Below are 17,204 nucleotides of genomic sequence, written 5' to 3' on the forward strand. Positions count from 1 at the left end.
GGGGTGTTTTCATCATGCCTGGAACGTGAGTCGATGCGTGTGGCCCAGCTCTGGCTCAGGGAGAAACATATTTAGAACTTTTCATGGTACAGAAGATTCACAACTAACCAGCGCTCATTTTACACACTTGCGGAGATCCTTCCTCAGGTTTTTGAAGAACATTTCAGATGAATTTAAAACGGCAATTCCTTTTTAAAAGCTTATTCTCCACTGTACTTTTGTTTCATTGTCTCACCAATGAATTAATTAATTAGTTACCAAAGTTATATTTACTTTGAGTTTACTTTGAATGATTTATTCAATGAAACAATTGTGGAGTGATAAGTGTGAATTAACTGAAAAATCTCCTCAAATGTTTACTGCACTTCCAAAATGATCAAGGACGCACAGACGCACAGACTTTCTTTTGACAATATAGTGCTCAGTTTTCTTCTTTTCATCCCCCCAAAAATCCTGATTAAAAGATGCTGCATCTCTTTCTACCTGTCCATCAATAAATAAAAATGAAATAGGTAAGAACTAAATTGTGAACGAGAAAAAGGCTGCCGTAAAAAGGTTGTGTGTTCTCATTTTCAGGTCTGCTACGGTACATTAGGAAGTCACAGTCCTTCAGTGTTCTTAGAGTCACCGTGCATTTCCCTCTGATGGAGTCTTAAAGATCTGAAGAGCATCAAGAGACATTTCTAAGAGAAGTGCCTTCAGTTTTTATTCATGTTCCTTCCCCTTTTTTCAAGTGATCTGCAGGTTCAGAGAGGGAGAGAGAGAGAGAGAGAGATGGAGAAAGAGTTTTCCAATAGAAATGAGGCAAGTCAAGGAAGACTCTTCTTCCGGGCTGAGGCTGTCACTGTTCAGTTCAAAAAACATTTCGCAAAACAGCCCAAACCCCCCCAAAACAGTTATATGACTTTACTTCGCACATCGCGGGAAACTCCTTCACACGCAGGTTAGACTCAAACTTTCTGAATTTTTAAAATCGTGTTCAAAGAACCAACTAAGGACCGTTGCATTTACTGGTCGTAACATCTCTACAGCTACTTTTATTTGTTGGTCCAGAATGTTGTTTGCCGTTTTATTTGCATTTGTCAATGAGGATCATTGTCTTACTTATTGGCAAGCAACGGGGAGGGAATTCGTCATAACTGCAAGCATTCACTGCAAAAACACACACACACAAACACACACACACACACACACACACACACACACACACACACACACACACACACACACACACACACACACACACACACACACACACACACACACACACACACACACACACATGGTTCTCATATTCTAGACGACAGCTGCAGGGGTGGGGAAGCCTTGGGAAAACGGATCATGGAATAAGGCCAATCAGCACCTGTTTGTCAGTATCTGCTGCAGACAATTTAACAATAGAAAGAGCACACAAAAACATACAGAGATTAATAGACACATTCTGTAAGTAAACACAATAGATTACTGTCACAAACATGCCTTTCATCATGTACTTTCAAGGTACGCAATACCGTGTGGATTTAGGATTTTCTGCCTGCGTTTTTTATTCAACAGAGATTATGCTCATTTAAATATATTACACATCCCGCCCTAATTCACTAAACCCTGTTATAATTAAGACGCACACATGCACCATGGAGAAAAACCACACGCAGAGACACACGCACAAACAATAACAAAATGTTCCCTTTAAAAAAAGGAAATTCTGTCAACCAAAAAGAACGACTGTGAGATGTAAAATAATGACAGCTAATACGCCTCGATGTTTTTGTCACTCAGAAAACAGGCAGGCTGAGTGAGTGTGCGTGTGTGTGAGAGAAGCTGTGCACGTGTGTGCGTGTGCGTTGCGATGCGAGGGGGGGGCGGGTAGACGATCTTCTCTGAAGCGGCCCAGGCAGGCATCAGCACTCAATCATCCCGGATCTGCCAGACGACACCAGCAGAGAAAACACATTACCCGTGTCGTGTCGCCTCGTCTTCTTCTGTTGTCTTCTCTTTATTATATTTAGGGCTGCCTTGCCTCAGGGTCAGGTGACAATCTGCATTATTTCTCTACAAGTTTTCTCAAGACTGTCTGGAGTTTTTTTTTTTTATCTTTATTTTTTGCATTTATTTTTTGAACATTTCTTTCTACCTCTCAGTAAAAATGGGAGCGGTTGATGGTTTTTAATCCCTGCACGAGTCCCTTTGCAGATGACTCTGCTGGCATGGTGTCAGAGAGAAACTAACAGAGAGCAGCGCTGCACATTAGACAAAAGATGAATACCCAGAAGGGAGGGAGGGAATAGAGAGAAGAGGCAAAGAGCCTGTTTGAAGTGTCTCTGTCTGAAGTTTTAATAAAAATTAGCTCTTTCATAACAGCAAATAAATATATAAATGAAACACTTAAAGACATTATCAGGCACTTTCATTCCCCCTGCTTTTTGTGGGCTGGTTGAGGTGGAAAACTGAAGGGAAGTAAACACATCTGCATATCTGAGTCATTGGTTCCAGGGGAGCTGTTATGGGCTGTCTCTGCGCATCTCCTCTCCGCGCTGCTTCCAGCCCACCAGCAACAAAATCAACCCCCTGCACCGCTGACGCCAGGTCCCGTATTCCAACAGTCCTCTAACTGATGTACCTAGAAGTGAGGGCGGCAAATGTGATTTCACATTCGGAAAAGGCTGAGCCCGTTTTTTAAAAGTTTTGTCCTTTCTCAGGTCTGAACACACGTGGCCTCGGCGCGCGGCGGAGGAAGGCGTGGTGCGCGTCGCTGCCGCTTAGTGTCCACTTGACGGTAAGTTGGCACAGTTGGTGTAACAGAGCGGGCCAAGGCCGGTCAGGCCCCCTGTCTCCACGGTAGCCGTCACCTGGACAACCAAGCGTGCCAAGCCCGTGGTCACATCTGAGGGATCAACGGGCACAACCTGCTTCAGAGCACGCGCATGTCTATTAAACTGCTCACACGACCAACTGCGGTAAAACCTTTCGATGGCAGCACTCAAGACACAGCACAAGGACCTAAAGGACCATGGTTCACTAAAGGAACATCATGCCGTATTAAAGAGGTTGAGACCACCAACTCATAATTACAATGTAGACTGAGGTAATGAATCAAGTGACAAGTATCCGACTTCTTTTTCCAATCAGAGGAGTCTCATAGAGATTAAAAGTTTACGTGTTTTCTGGCTTCAGTTTTCAGAAGCAGAGGTCGTACATGTATGTATGAGTTCTTACGGGTTGTTGTGTTCAAAAATGAAGAAACGCCGGACGGACAGAGGGCATCGCGAATCGAAAGGTTAAATAAAATGTATTTAATAAAAGAGATGGTGTTGTGGTAAAAAGAACATCTCAGCTGAGGAGCCGCTGGTCTCAGCAACCAACAGGCCCCAGGTCAGTCCTTTGGACCCCCCCATAGTGCCCGTCTGCTGCCCCCACCAGCGAACTCTAGACCAATGGTTCCTACAGGTATTTATACCAATGCTTAAAGGTGTGAAAGTTAGTGTCCACACCTCTGGGAGTGGTCTTCTGGTGAGTTCAATGTAACTCGGATTTCGAATGACCCTTAGTCAATATCAGTTGTGGTGTGGTCAAGTATTACATGCGTGCATTCCAGTTGATTACATTACATTAAATACAATCATAACTGTACATTGGTATTATTCTATTACAGTTGCAGAATTACAGTGGTTTTACAATATTGTCATTACTTTAGTGATTACATAGTTTCAGAATCATGGCTGTATTCTGGTGTACACTATATGCATTTTTATTCATTTCGTCGTCAGTTTATTTCTAATATCCTACAGGGTGCATCATTAAGAAATGAAAATGTAAATTTAGAAAAGACTGTACCGAGGAGAAATATGGGTTTATGCGTGTGTGTTTGTGAGGAAATGCTTGTCTGTTCCCAACAGTATTGCTCACAGCAGGTTGTCTCCTTCAACATGGTGGTTTTTAACAACGCCCTTCCTCCGAACTGCCATCAGACCATTTCTCCATTGACCTCATGGACTCATTCTCCCAAATTAATGTTGCAGACGTTAAGCTAAAAGTTACTACAAATATATTCAAGACAAAAAAAGACAACTGATTAATTGGTTCCGATACCGTTCAAAACAAGATTGTAGAAGACGTCCTTGGAGAAAAGAAGCACTTAAATGTGTGTTTCTATGACCATGGATTGATTTCTTTCAAGCTCAAGATCCTTTCCCATATCTCTTGCAAACGGTTTGCACGTACGAATGTGTCGGTGCGTTAATTCCTTCTACCCTGTGGGAAGAATCTTTCCGTATGGCCGTCACCCCCAGGACCAGGTTGACACAACAGCGATAATGAGCAACTATTCTGCTCCGTCGCAGAGAACCAAACACGCTTTACAAAAAGGACTCGGGGGGGTCAAGGCTGAGCGCCGGCTTTCTCCCTGTCTCGCTTAAGCTACACACACACACACACACACACTTCTTTATGACTTCTACTTTCTTGCGTGTGTCCCCAGCATGTAAGGGTCCCCATGGTAACCTTGTCCTCAGCATCAAATGGCCGGGGATTTTGTGATGGGGTCTCAAACGAAGTTTATTGATCGACAAGATTTGGTGCCGGTTTCAAAGAAAAACACGATTGTGTACTTGTTGAAATTTCAATCAATAAGAAGAAATCCCCTGAAACAAACTTGATGAATTTATACTCTTGAGAGTTTATGGGCTGTATTTATGTGTTATTTCTTTCCCTTTTTTTTGTAGATTTAGCTGAGTCTGGTTATGCTTATCTATAGTTGTTGTGTATGTGCAATTGTGTTTGTGCGTGCACGCGTGTGTGTGTGCGTGTGTGTTTGTGTGTTCCATGGTTACTTCCTGTAGTTCGGTCTATGCAGTACACATGATTTATGACTTTCAGTTGCAGATCCGCAAATTCACACTAGAAATGTGTCTCTTTCCAACACTCACTGTCACTGTCACTGTCACACACACACACACACACACACACACACACACACACACACACACACACACACACACACACACACACACACACATTACACTGTTGCAACTCTCACACAAATGGACAGAAATTAGCTCATCTTGATTTATGCTTTTTGGGGTAACTAACACAAATGACCCAAAAATATATTCAACATGCACTCATTTCTCACTTCCTCTTGCCAGCAGCTCATGATTGTAGTTATAAATATCACAATCACATGATACTAGGCAAGATTTACCCAATGGTGTGTATTAAATGCATTCATATGAATAAGCAGTTTATATAACAGATTACTTTCACAAATCTGTTTTTTTTTCATTCAAAGCTCTGCTTCATCAGGAATTGCTGCAGCCCATTTGTGATCACAGCACTACGGATGAAGTCCTCTTTTCTGTGTTCTTCTTGCCCCGTGCGCTGAGCTGAGGTCACAGCGAACAATAGCCCAGGAGAAGTGAGAGCAGCTATAGGAGAGCAAAAGGAAAGGCAGGATCTATAGGTGCGTATGCGCGTTGGAATCGATTTGGGTGTTGAACATCTTATGTAACGATGCACATTAATAATTTCTCAGTTAATCAAAGTAGCCGCGGTAGTAATATCGCAGCAGGCTGTTGCTCACCTTATCACCACAGCCCCTTCTGTTATCTGAAAGGGGAAAGTCCGCACATAGGAAATTTAACCCTTCACTTTCACTGCCCAATTACAGTTCAGTCAACATTTTTCCTTTTTCAAATGAAGCCGCAACTTCCTCATTTGTGATTTTCCACGCCTCTGTGCTGTGTATTTTTTTTTTTTTCCAAATGCCGCGTCACTGGGCTGTGGTTTTCTCACAACTCACAGTGCACAGGAAGTGCGTTGTGGCAAAACAGGTCCCTGTCACTGTTTCCACTCCTCACTGACGACCACAGAGCTAAATTTAACACCAATAACAAGATCACAGGCATCCAAAATACTCACTTCCACATACATAAGTTTAATTTAACCACCCAGAGCTATTTATACATAACCATGTTAATTTACTTATGTCTAGGTTTACTGTGTGACGCAGTCTGCCACAAAGGAAACAGACCAAGCCAATTAGTGAGCCTCAGGGTAAGTGTGAGGGATCAGGACTGAAACACGGAGGAATGAAACGACAACAAAAATACTTCTTTCCAGATTTAGGATTTTTTCACTGGCAAAAACTTTACAAGACAAATCAAAAGTAGCACGAGAACAAGCGGGCTTGACACGCTGGAGAAAGAGAAAGCAAAAGGCCTGGAAACAGAAAACAGGACCACCAAGAAAGCACGAGGAACACTGCTGGCTGGATGCGTACAAAAACGGGGTCGGACGATGGATAACCTGACATGGGCCGGGTTCGAATCAGCTTATCGGATTAGTCCTTTACTTTAGCTAAACTGCTCAAGAGAACACAGTTACAGACGTATTTTTGTATGCGGAATAACACACATCTTCAGGCAGTCATGTTTCAGCAAGTAAAGAATGTGATTGGCTAATTTAATGTACGCTTCAGGATTTTTGCACCATTAAAAAATGAGTTTGCTTGTAGCCGCCTAAAAACAGTAGTAAGCCCTGAGTGGGAATTTGCAAGAAAAGAAAGGAATGAAGAATATGAAGAAAAAAAATGTCCACAAAGCTACAGCAAAAAAGAAAATATAAAAAAGGCCAGAGATCAGCCACCGTGAACACGAGTGACGCTGTGTTACACTGTACTATGTCTTCACAACCAATCACGTCAACATATCTGTAAAGTGTCAATATCAGCCTGTTAATCCGGAGCGGCTCCTCCCTCTCTTGTGTCGCGGGTTGTCTGAGGCCTCGACTGTGAACCTCTGCGAGCTGCCAGCGCGCTCACAGTATTCCTGCAGCGGGGAAGAGGAGGGTTGAGAAAGAGGCCACTGGACTTGGAGCGCAGCCAGGGCCAGCGAGGGTTTAAAGCTACGCACTGCTCACTGCGACCGGCTCCGCTAACCCAGTCTGACTGGGATCACAAGCCAATAGGGGGACAATTACCCTGGGTACTGCCGAGTCACGCCGGCCAAAGTCTGGTGTGAGTCCATGTGTGTGTAAGTTCAACCGCACACATAAACACACTCGCTCTGCATTTGCTGATTGCTTCCAATGTGAGATCTGTTTTAATCTCTTAAACCGTTCTCACTTTTTATCCCCCTTAATTTACTTTAAGATGGGAATTGTGGTCTTGTTCCTGACGTCATCACATATACATTCTATATACTGGACCAGCTTGTTTTAGCTTTTTTTTGATTGATTTTGATTTTCATTTCTATTCATATTTATATGTTTTCTTGTTTCTCTCTGTCACTTCCTCCCGCCTACTCATTCCATCTCGTTTATTCCCAGCTCTTCATCCCTGCTTCGCACCACCCAGTCTACAGGTAGGCTGATGTAAGGTAGACGTGTTGAGGCTTTGGGCAAAGCAGATAAGCTCTTTTTGTTACTGGTAGAAAGTGAGCCAGAGGGCCTTCTAAAAATAGGCAGATTCAGTCCACCCCACTACTCAGAGCTCGGCAGGGGATCAGGCTCGAGAGTGCAACTTCTAAGGCCAGGGTCAGTGTGTTACTATGGCGACACAGCCACGGAAGTGTGTGTGTGTCAGGGCGTGAGGGTGCACACAAGATCGTGTGTGTGTGTGTGTGTGTGTGTATTAGCCCCACCCGCCCCCTTTTATCCGGGTCTCTCCAGCAGCAGCAGTTAGTCTCCCAGCCCCTGTTGAGAGAGAGAGCATGTTGGGAAACGGCAGTCTGGAGTTCCCCTGGCCTTGCTCCAGATCTCCTCTGCCTCCTCTTCTCCCCCACCCGCTTCCCCTACCTCCCCCCGCTGGCTTTTCAATGAGGAGAGATGTGTGTTTATACGTGTGTGTGTGTGTGGACATGCTTGGCTGTTCACAACCGTCCATACAGAAACACGGCTGGTTTATTTGTCCTGTTCACAGCTGGTCGTCTCCGGGGTTTGAATACAGCGCTTCCTCCAAACTGCCGTCGGAGCGTGTTTTCGTTAACCTCTGAAGGTTCAAACGGATCTAGAGTCAGTGTCAGCATCTCTGCATGTGTCTGACATTTGACTCATTTTCTCCAGTTACCCGTTCTGAAAATGAGAAATGAAGCGTTTTCAAAACAACTTGAGCCTATTTGTGGCTCTGACTAAACCCAGGATGACATCATCAATACAATTGTCATCATCAGCCACAAATGGGTGATGGGTGATGAGACACATCATCTCAAAGTGTGTCTCTCACGCTAGGTGGGGGGTCGGCTGAAAAAATGTCTTATAATAACTAACAATTCAGGTACCGTGAAAACAGTTTTTAAGCTGAATTATAGCCAACATGCACATTTATGGTCTGATTTGTATTGTCTTTTCACTCTAAAAAGCTGCAGTTTGAATTCTCTGAGCACTAGATCCCAAACGTTGATAAGAGATGATGTCACATGTTGAGAAAAGGTGGACGTACGGACGGGAAAGGAGTCAACGAGGCATCACAATTACCTGAGAGCAACCTGTTGCAGCATGTTAACCTGCACCCACTGCATTCGCTGTTGTAGCCGCTGTGCCAGAGGAACAAGCTGCTGCACGCTTCTGCCACAAAAGCGCACAATAGTAACTCGCCCCGCCTTTCACCAAGCGCTGACAAAGCACAGCGTCACAGTTTCCGAAACCTTTCCCTCCACTTTTGCATCACCTTGCATGCAAACAAACAGAAATGATACTGTACTGGTGTGAACCGGATCTTTGACAGAACGTCAAGTTTTATGGTTACATACAGTAAATGCAAGGACTGTACAGAGGATTTTAAAAACACACACATCCTCTGAGATATCTGCCTTCTCATTCATTACAGTTGTTGAAACACAACTAAATGATGTGGAGGTTTTGTAGAGGTGGAGAGAAACCAGAGGCAGATATGAGTTAAGCTGAGGAAATATCCAGGAAGTGCCGATGTCAGCAGAGTCCAGCCCAAAAATATTGATGATTATAACGTTGGCCAAAAACAGAGAACTATTATGTGTTGATTCAAAACAGCCGAGGGTAAAGCTTGAGACAAAAGCAGTGGGTTTGTAGCAGCCTCTGATAAAGTAGATAAGTGACTTAAATTGAAACCGTTTATCTGTCTGGCTGGCCTTAAAGAACACCACAGGGTCTGGGATGTCTGAGCCACAGCCGCTGTATGAGAACGAAACACAGACAGCTTCCTCTTTCCACTCATCAGCTGCTCTGCTGCACTTCTCTCCGTCTCTCTTCTTCCTTTCGATCGTTTTCTGCGACCCGGCCCAGTGATATCACGGAGCAACGGATGTGAAGTCATTTCCTGTTTGGTTTTCAGTCGCGCTGCCAGCAACTTACAGGAGTAGCAGCTCGCCGACAGCTGTGAGTGGAGCTCGAAACATGCAAATAAATGGGGTCAAAGGTTAGAGTTTGCTAATTGTAACTGTTTTGAAGACCCAGCAGCTGCTTTCCGAACCCAAATTAGAGCATCTGAAAGGGTTTTATTTGTGTTTTGGTGTGTGGCTAACCGTGTGTTGGTTTTGAGAGTGCAAAGCTCTCACACAGGTGTCTCCCCAACAACTTCTCTAACAATACAGGTGCACAAACCCACTGAAGGGGATCTTTTGGCAAAGCACAACAAGCAGCAAGCACATCTGGAGGACAACACTCTAATTTGATGTATATCTCTTGTATTATCGCCTGTATTATCTATTCTGCCCAACAGCAGTGAAACACTGTAACTACTTTCCACATCATCTGTTGCTAGTTGAGAGTCTCCTGGTGACAGACAGGCTGTGACACCCAGCCCTGGTAATAGAAGGCAATTATAGGCCCTGGCTAGAGCTGTGGCAATGGGGAAAACTTTTATACAGCCCCCCTCCTGGGGCGCTGACATGCAGACACACTGAAATTAATTGCTACAAAACATCAGGCGAGCTAGACGCACACATGCGCATAGTCAAACTCCTGGAAAGGAGAAGAATAAAACAATACACATCATGCAACGTTGCATTGATGCTCATGAGGAGGAAGAGGAGGAAGAAAGAAAGCAGCAAAAAAAACAAAAAAGACAAGTAGCTCTCTTCCAACAAATCATGTTTTCATCTAAATAAAGAAGCCAAAGACAATAGACTCGGGTACCTTGGAGACCAGGAGGACTATTTCTCCATGGCAACCAGTTTGGTGTGTGACAATGCCGCAGTGCGAGGGTTTGAACTGCTAAAGCTGTCTGGGATTGCATTGATAGATGGGGAGAGAGGAAGGCTGAGAGAGTGAGACCCATGGAGGGCTGTCTGTGTGCTCGTAATGAGAACGCACACTGTCACAAACCCCACTGCGAGAAAAATGGAAGTTCACGACTTTCCAACTCACCCTATATTCTTTATTTGACTCCCTAAGTCAACACAGAGTTAAATCCTGATCCCAACTAAATTGTGACACTGAGCATGTTTATGTTTCCTACAGTGCATATCCAAATATTCTCACACGTAAACATTTCTCTAGTGTTGCTATGGAGTTGTTTGGCAGTTAGAAAAAGCAGCACCGTGTGGCCTTTGTAGGAGATTTATTTTAATTGTGTGGTGTATTGCGGCCAGGAGAATGTCAGGCTATATGCTGGGTGTGTTCTGTCAGCACACTTGTGGATACATGTAATCGTGTCGGCCCTCAGACATTATCATGTGTGTGTGTGTGTGTGTGTGTGTGTGTTCAATACGCCATGTGTATGCTTGTTTAGATTCCAAGACAAACACAAACAACAGGGCGCCTTGGTGTGTGTCTCTGTTGCAACCTGTGTGTGTGTGTGTGTTCTTTTTAAAAGTGGGCAATTTGAAAGCTCACACATGCGTTACATTCCTGGGATTTAATTCAGAATATTGTTCCATAATCTCGATTTTTTGGCTCCTGGAGAAGGTGATTGTTATTATTTTTACACTTGAGGTGGGCCAAAGCTCGTAGAACTCTTTCACAAACTGCACACTTCTGCAAGTCTCAACGCCGTCCTCGCCCATTTCTCCTTGTCAGCATCACCCCGCAACCATCATCACGCAATCTCCTTTGTGTGTCTTTATTTTTATTTGCAGTGCGCTTTATAGAAATTCATTACACTGTCTGCCGCCAGCGTAGGCAGAAAAATATTCCCTCCGCGCATCTGAACTCTCACCCTGCTTTAATGTAAACACTGCTCCTCAGTCACGTTCCTCCCATTAAGGTAAATGCCCGCATTAAGTTTGAATCTAGTCTCCTTAATCCAGTTGCACCACTAACCTGCACTCCCAGGTGTCCCTAAAGTCCTCAGGTGGTGAGAGAGAAGGAGACAGCTCCGACCCTGGTGATGTTTAACAGATCATGTAAAAATTAAAGCACTAGAGAAAATGAGATTACCTATAATTACTTATCACTTACGACGCTTCATTGTCTGGCTGGTGCAGCGTTTAGGTTTAAACATTTTTCCGATAAATCTTCAGTCAAACTGACCCAAAGTGACGTTCGGCCCCCCGAGCCTCAACTCTTTAAAAAACCATTGTCCCATAAGCCGAACGCTTCTGACAGTTATTCATTTTTTCATACCTTTTTCCTTCCATTCTTAGCCGCCGCCTTTCCTCGGAAGCATTTAAAGGCTGTTGCCGTTACTGTTGTTTGTCTGTCTGCCTCGGCAGCCGTCATCTTTGTTGACGTGCGGCACTCAGAGTTAAATGATTATTGTACGATGGTAAAAAGGGTTGCGAAGCTTTCTGAACGAGACCTGTCTCCTCAGCCCTGTAGGCTATCCCATGTCTGCAGTCTCCAGCTGGGGTAGAGGGGAAAGGTGTGGGGGGGGGGGGGGGGGGGGGGTGGAGGTGGAGAATGGGTAGGGGGTGGGGGTGGGGGGGCTTTACCTGAATCAGCCTGTCGTACCTGCCCCTAGGCCCACCTGTCAACAACCCAGCGACAGTCACTTTCTCTTTCACTCTCTGTCACTTTCCGGCTCTATCTTTCCATCGCTTCCTCTGCCTGTGTATCTCTCCCAACCCATTTATCTCTCTGCCTCTCATCCTTCTCAAGCCTTTCACTTTACACTACAAAACAAATAACTCTCAGCTGAGCAGATGTGCCTCTCAACGCCCGTCATTTTCACTTCACGGCAAGTTATTGGGAAAGGCTTTGGCCATCGGACCCGAGGAGACTATTTGTCTTGGCAAGTTCTGATCTGACTCAAAACTCAAATAAACTGGAGAACAACTTAAAGGTGTATGTGTGAATGCGTATGTGCGCTTGCCTGTTTGTATAACTCAAGGTTGAGACAGGTCGTCCTTTGAGGGACAGGGTGATTTCATAGGTTTACCAGATTTTCGGTAGCTCAGGCTTTGTGTTCATAAAGGCAAAGATGAAAAACAAACCATTTGCCCTTTCTTGTCATTCCCTGAAAGCATATCAAGGGCCAAGGAATGAGCAAGGGTGCTACTGTTACCGTCTGATGCAATAATAAACCCGCGACGCATGAGGCCTCTCTTCCAACTAAACACATGTGGAACGGCAAAGCGCGACATGACCATCGTCTAGAGCTAAATTAGAAGCGTGGACACAAATCTGAGGACCGATGGAATGAAAACAAGTCTGTGAGTTTGGGTGTTTTCTGTCTGCTTTGCGTTTGCATGCACATGAGTCACACCCCAACGCGTGTTCGCTAAAGACAACAAACCAGTCGATGCTCAGTCTGGACGCTGAGGCCTCATCTCTCTGCCTCCCTCACTCCCGGTCTCTTCCTGTCCGTCAGCTCTCCACATGAAGACGTCAGCAGTGCGGAGAACAGTTGGTTTTAGTCATCCCAGTCAAGGAGGAGCTTTGTCACAGCGCGATAATGTGTCAAATCCAAGCGGCGATGTAATATGATCTGGGTTTTTTTGGACAAAGTCATGGGGATCTTGGCCAAAGATAGAATGTATTTAAAGCTTTTATAAGTATATTTCTCCAGAAAATATGCCTGAGATAGTGTTTTTTTTTAACTATTTGTATGTATATAAACTATTATTTATTGATTCATAAATAGTGTTTTGGTTTGTAGTTCCATGGGATCAGAAATGTCACAGGATACACTGTATTTGAGGAGCCATGCGATGAATAATGGGGAAGGACAAAAAAGAAATAAAAGAATGTTCTCTCACAAAAATCATAATCATATCATATCTTCATCTAAAATGTAAGGAGTAACCGTAGCTATGAGATACATTTGTGAAATGAAAAGCACTAAGAGTGTAAAGTAGAAGTATTAAGTGACCAAAAAACGAAAAATACTCAAGTACCTCATAATTGTCCTTAAGTACAGTACAGTCAATGACGCAAATCTCCTCCGACCATTTCATATTGAGCAAAGGCTTCAATAGTTATTGACTAGATCTAATAAGCCAGTATTTGCTTCCCAAACAACAGGTTAAAATGGACACTGTAGGTACACACCTGCATTTATCACTTCTAGTCACATGCTGTATACAAGGCTCAGACAGAGAAGTGTCGTCTACCGGTGACTCATCGGGAACTAAAAGGTCAGAGGTCAGATCTTTTGTCACATGAATCCGCCATCAAGAGCCCGGTGAGTCACCCATCCTTGGGGGCGCGGTTGGGGTGGGCTTTGGGCCGGGTTTCGGTAATTGTCTCTCTTTCGCCGACCACCTTCAGGAGGCAGCAAACGAGCAGATATAAGCAGAGCGGCTCCTCGATGCCGGGCCTCTTTTTCTGCGTGATACGCTAACACCTACAGCCACAGCCTCGGGAGTAATATGACGCCTACGGTCTCTTGTGAAATGTGAGCTGATATTTTTTCGAGTATCGTCACCGGGGCCTCTGGCTTCGGATTGCACAGTAAAATAACCGGTGATCCTACCCCCATAATCATGGCTACACCGCTAGCACAGGGCCAGCATTCCACAACAGCATTCCTGGACTCCTCTGAGCGGAGTAGAAAAGTGTCTGGCTGCTTCAGCGCAGCAGCAGGTGGTGAGCTGTAATCTTCTACGTTGTATTGTAATGTGCAGTCTCGGATTTCAATAGTTGGGCCAAAGTTTTACGACGAGCGCCAAGTCGACGTGTCAAGTGCTACAACAGAGACGGTAACAGATGTCTTTATCGGCGGTGGATTCCATAATCCCCTCAGATCCATTTGGCTTTTCGTGTATGTCAATTAGTCCAGATCTTCACCGACACCTTTACACTGTGTTCACACTGCAGACAGATTTTTTTCATCCCTCTAACGCCACTTTGTCTTTTCCCCGGCGGATCTCGGTCTGCTTGTGAAAGGTCAGGCCGCACATTCCCACTGACAGCACTTTAAAAGAAGAAAAAATTGCATTCACCAAATAGCCTCCTTGTTCTTTGCTCCTCTTCCCAAGTCTGTGGGCTAATCTTCAGGATGTCACTCTGGCCAGGACCATCGGGCCTTCGCTCCTCTCCCACTTAATTATTAACTCTCCCCTTATGTTCTGGGCCCCGACATTTCAATTTGTATCATTTTAAAATCCACCACGCTGCCCTCATCCCGCTCGATAAAATATAACTATCATTGCTCCAATACAGCAAGGCCCTCTCTCCTCCTCTTTATGTGTCATCACATTATCCTCTCTTGCTGGATTATGTAACATGCAGGCTTTGGTAACCGTCATCGTCCACCCTCTAATCTTGGTGCGCCCCTCCTGGGAGCACACAGGGCTGAACGCACCTGCATGCTAATGGATGGGGATTGCACCACTGGTCGGTGTGGGTGGTGGAGGACCGGGAGTTTCCGTCTGTCTGTCCGGTCACGCTCACTGACAGCCCGGCATCGGCTGCAGACAAATGCTAGCACAAAGCTTGGTATCTGCTCCCACGTAGAGTATGTAGGTGTGAGGATCCTCTCTCGGCCGCTCTATTTTCTATTTCTCCATCGTCCTCACTCTTCCTTCCCACATTGTCCATCTCTTTTTTTCTCGACGTGCCTCCGAATTCTCAGGATCTATACGTCAAAATGTTTTCGCTCTCTTTCTGGTCCCTTATGTTTCAATTCCTTTTGTTGTGCCTGCGCTCGTGTCGGGTGTGCGGGTAAAGGGAAAGGTTCATCAGGCGAGGACTCCTCTGGCTGTGTTTGTGTGGGCAGCAATGGGGAACACACTAATGTACCGGCCGACTCAAACACACACACACACACTAATTCCCCTTCCCCTGCCCTTACACAATCTGGCGTCCACCCCCTCTATATACATCAGTGTGAAGGGAGGCCCAAACAGCCACTGTGAACTGTTTATCATCTTTATTACTTTATTACTTTTCCGACAGTTTTCCCTAACCTGATTTTATCACATTGTCATCAGATGATGAGTTTCTCATCTGCTCCCTCTACACTTTTCCCTTTGCTTTCCCACAAATGTATCGACATAGGTAGAACAGATCAATGAAATCAGCGGCCGATGCAGACAGGAGTTCAAATTTGGCGTCACCTGGGTGGCCACACAGTTACAGGCTCTCCGTGCAACTCCCCATCACTGGGTCCCTGGGTATGGAAAACACACGGGCATCTATCTCAGGTTTTTGGAGAGAGTGCATTGGAGGCATTATTTTCCTTCTAAAATACAATAGTGCTTTGGCACCGCCACATTCCTTTAAAAGTGCATTTATATGTAACTCACTGCATGAATAAACACCATTACACATTATCCAGCTGCGACTTCTACTTCAGGCTTATTTGGATTTTGTAAAGGAACCTCTGCTGAACATCATCCATAATATATGACGGGATTTTGCCATCAGTCTAATGGGGGTAAACCGAGAGATTTGGAATGGGAAACGTATTAGAGAGAATCCAGGAAAGACCAAAAACCTTTAGAGGTGTGAGAACCTGAATCACCTTTCAACTCCACATCCATCCATCCAGTGAAGTGTTATTCAAGCCAGGGTGAGCGGGACTGTGACACCCCTGTAAATGAAGGTCAGCGGAGCGGTTTGAGGGTAAAAATGAAATATACATACGCAGAACAGAGGGTGTCAGCTGCACTGCTCTCTCTAACGCATCGTTGGCGTTTCTCTCTCTCTTCACGCATAAAGTGTCCTGCCCGCGATGTTTCCCAAATGAGGTTGCTCGCATATAGATCCGGTCAGCAGCCAGGGAAACACATTGATTTCCCTTCAGCATCCACGGAGAGGAGAGCTGGCGAGCCAGCCGAAGCGGGAGGGGGGAGGGGGGGCATCGGTATCCCGCAGGCGTCCTGGCAGCTGTGCGCAGCGTTGTTAATTTCGGCCCATTAGCCCGCTGAGTGGCAGAGAGATTCCCCAAATATTGAGCTGGGGACACCCCTCAATTAGACGGATCGCTCCGCACCTCGTCAGCACCCCGCTGCTATCTGTGCCCATTAATCAATGACACAGCTCAGAGAGATGGGAAAGTTCATTTACAGGCAGGTTTGCTACGGCAGGCGGAGGAGTTTGCACCGTCTTATTTTTTTAAGCCCATATTGCTTTCGCGACTTCGCTTGCATCAAATGACGGTTTGTTATTTATTATCATGAAATCGTTTCATAATATGTTCCAGCCTAAAAAAAATAAACTGTCACTTCGATATTATTTCTGTTAACGTTACATTTGTGGTATCGTTTTTTTATGAAGCGCACAAGCCACCACGCCTTTAACTTTCCAACAGCAGCAACGGCAAGAATAAACGAGGTCCAGCAGTTCTTCTGCTGCACAAAGTGTTTGCCATAAAGCCAAAGCTGTGCCTTAAAACAGCCGAGCTGGATTCTGCCGCCGACATTAGTTATTATGAGCGCTGGACGTGATTTGCACTCCAGCCTCTCATTCACTGCCAAGCAGCGATCGAGCGCTGCCTCAGGAAGTTCCAAATAAGGACAAGGAAATGGAAACCCACCGGAACAGGTCCTTATGTAGTCACGACCTTATAAGGCACGGCGCGGCCGGGCTTTCCGGCGGCGGCGCTGCCTGCTGCACAGATGGGAAATCCAAATCAAATCTATCGGACAACAGGCGACGAGCGGGAATTGTGCTACTGTCTCACGGAGCTGCTCGGCTACGAAGACACGTTGGTTCAGGGCAGAGGAAGAGCGGCGTTGTCCTCGCAATTTAGTGTTAGAGCTTAATATAAAGTCTCTCTGCTCTCCGCTCCCCACCCCCCCCCCCCCCACCCCAGGCCGGCGTCATGTGTCCTCCGCTGCAGTGCCTAAATATGGGCTTCCTCCTCTCCACATATGGACATCTACGTCACGGCAAGAGGGTTTATATAG

This window comes from Gasterosteus aculeatus, chromosome 4, assembly GCF_964276395.1.
Source record: "Gasterosteus aculeatus chromosome 4, fGasAcu3.hap1.1, whole genome shotgun sequence".
Lineage (NCBI taxonomy): Eukaryota > Metazoa > Chordata > Actinopteri > Perciformes > Gasterosteidae > Gasterosteus > Gasterosteus aculeatus.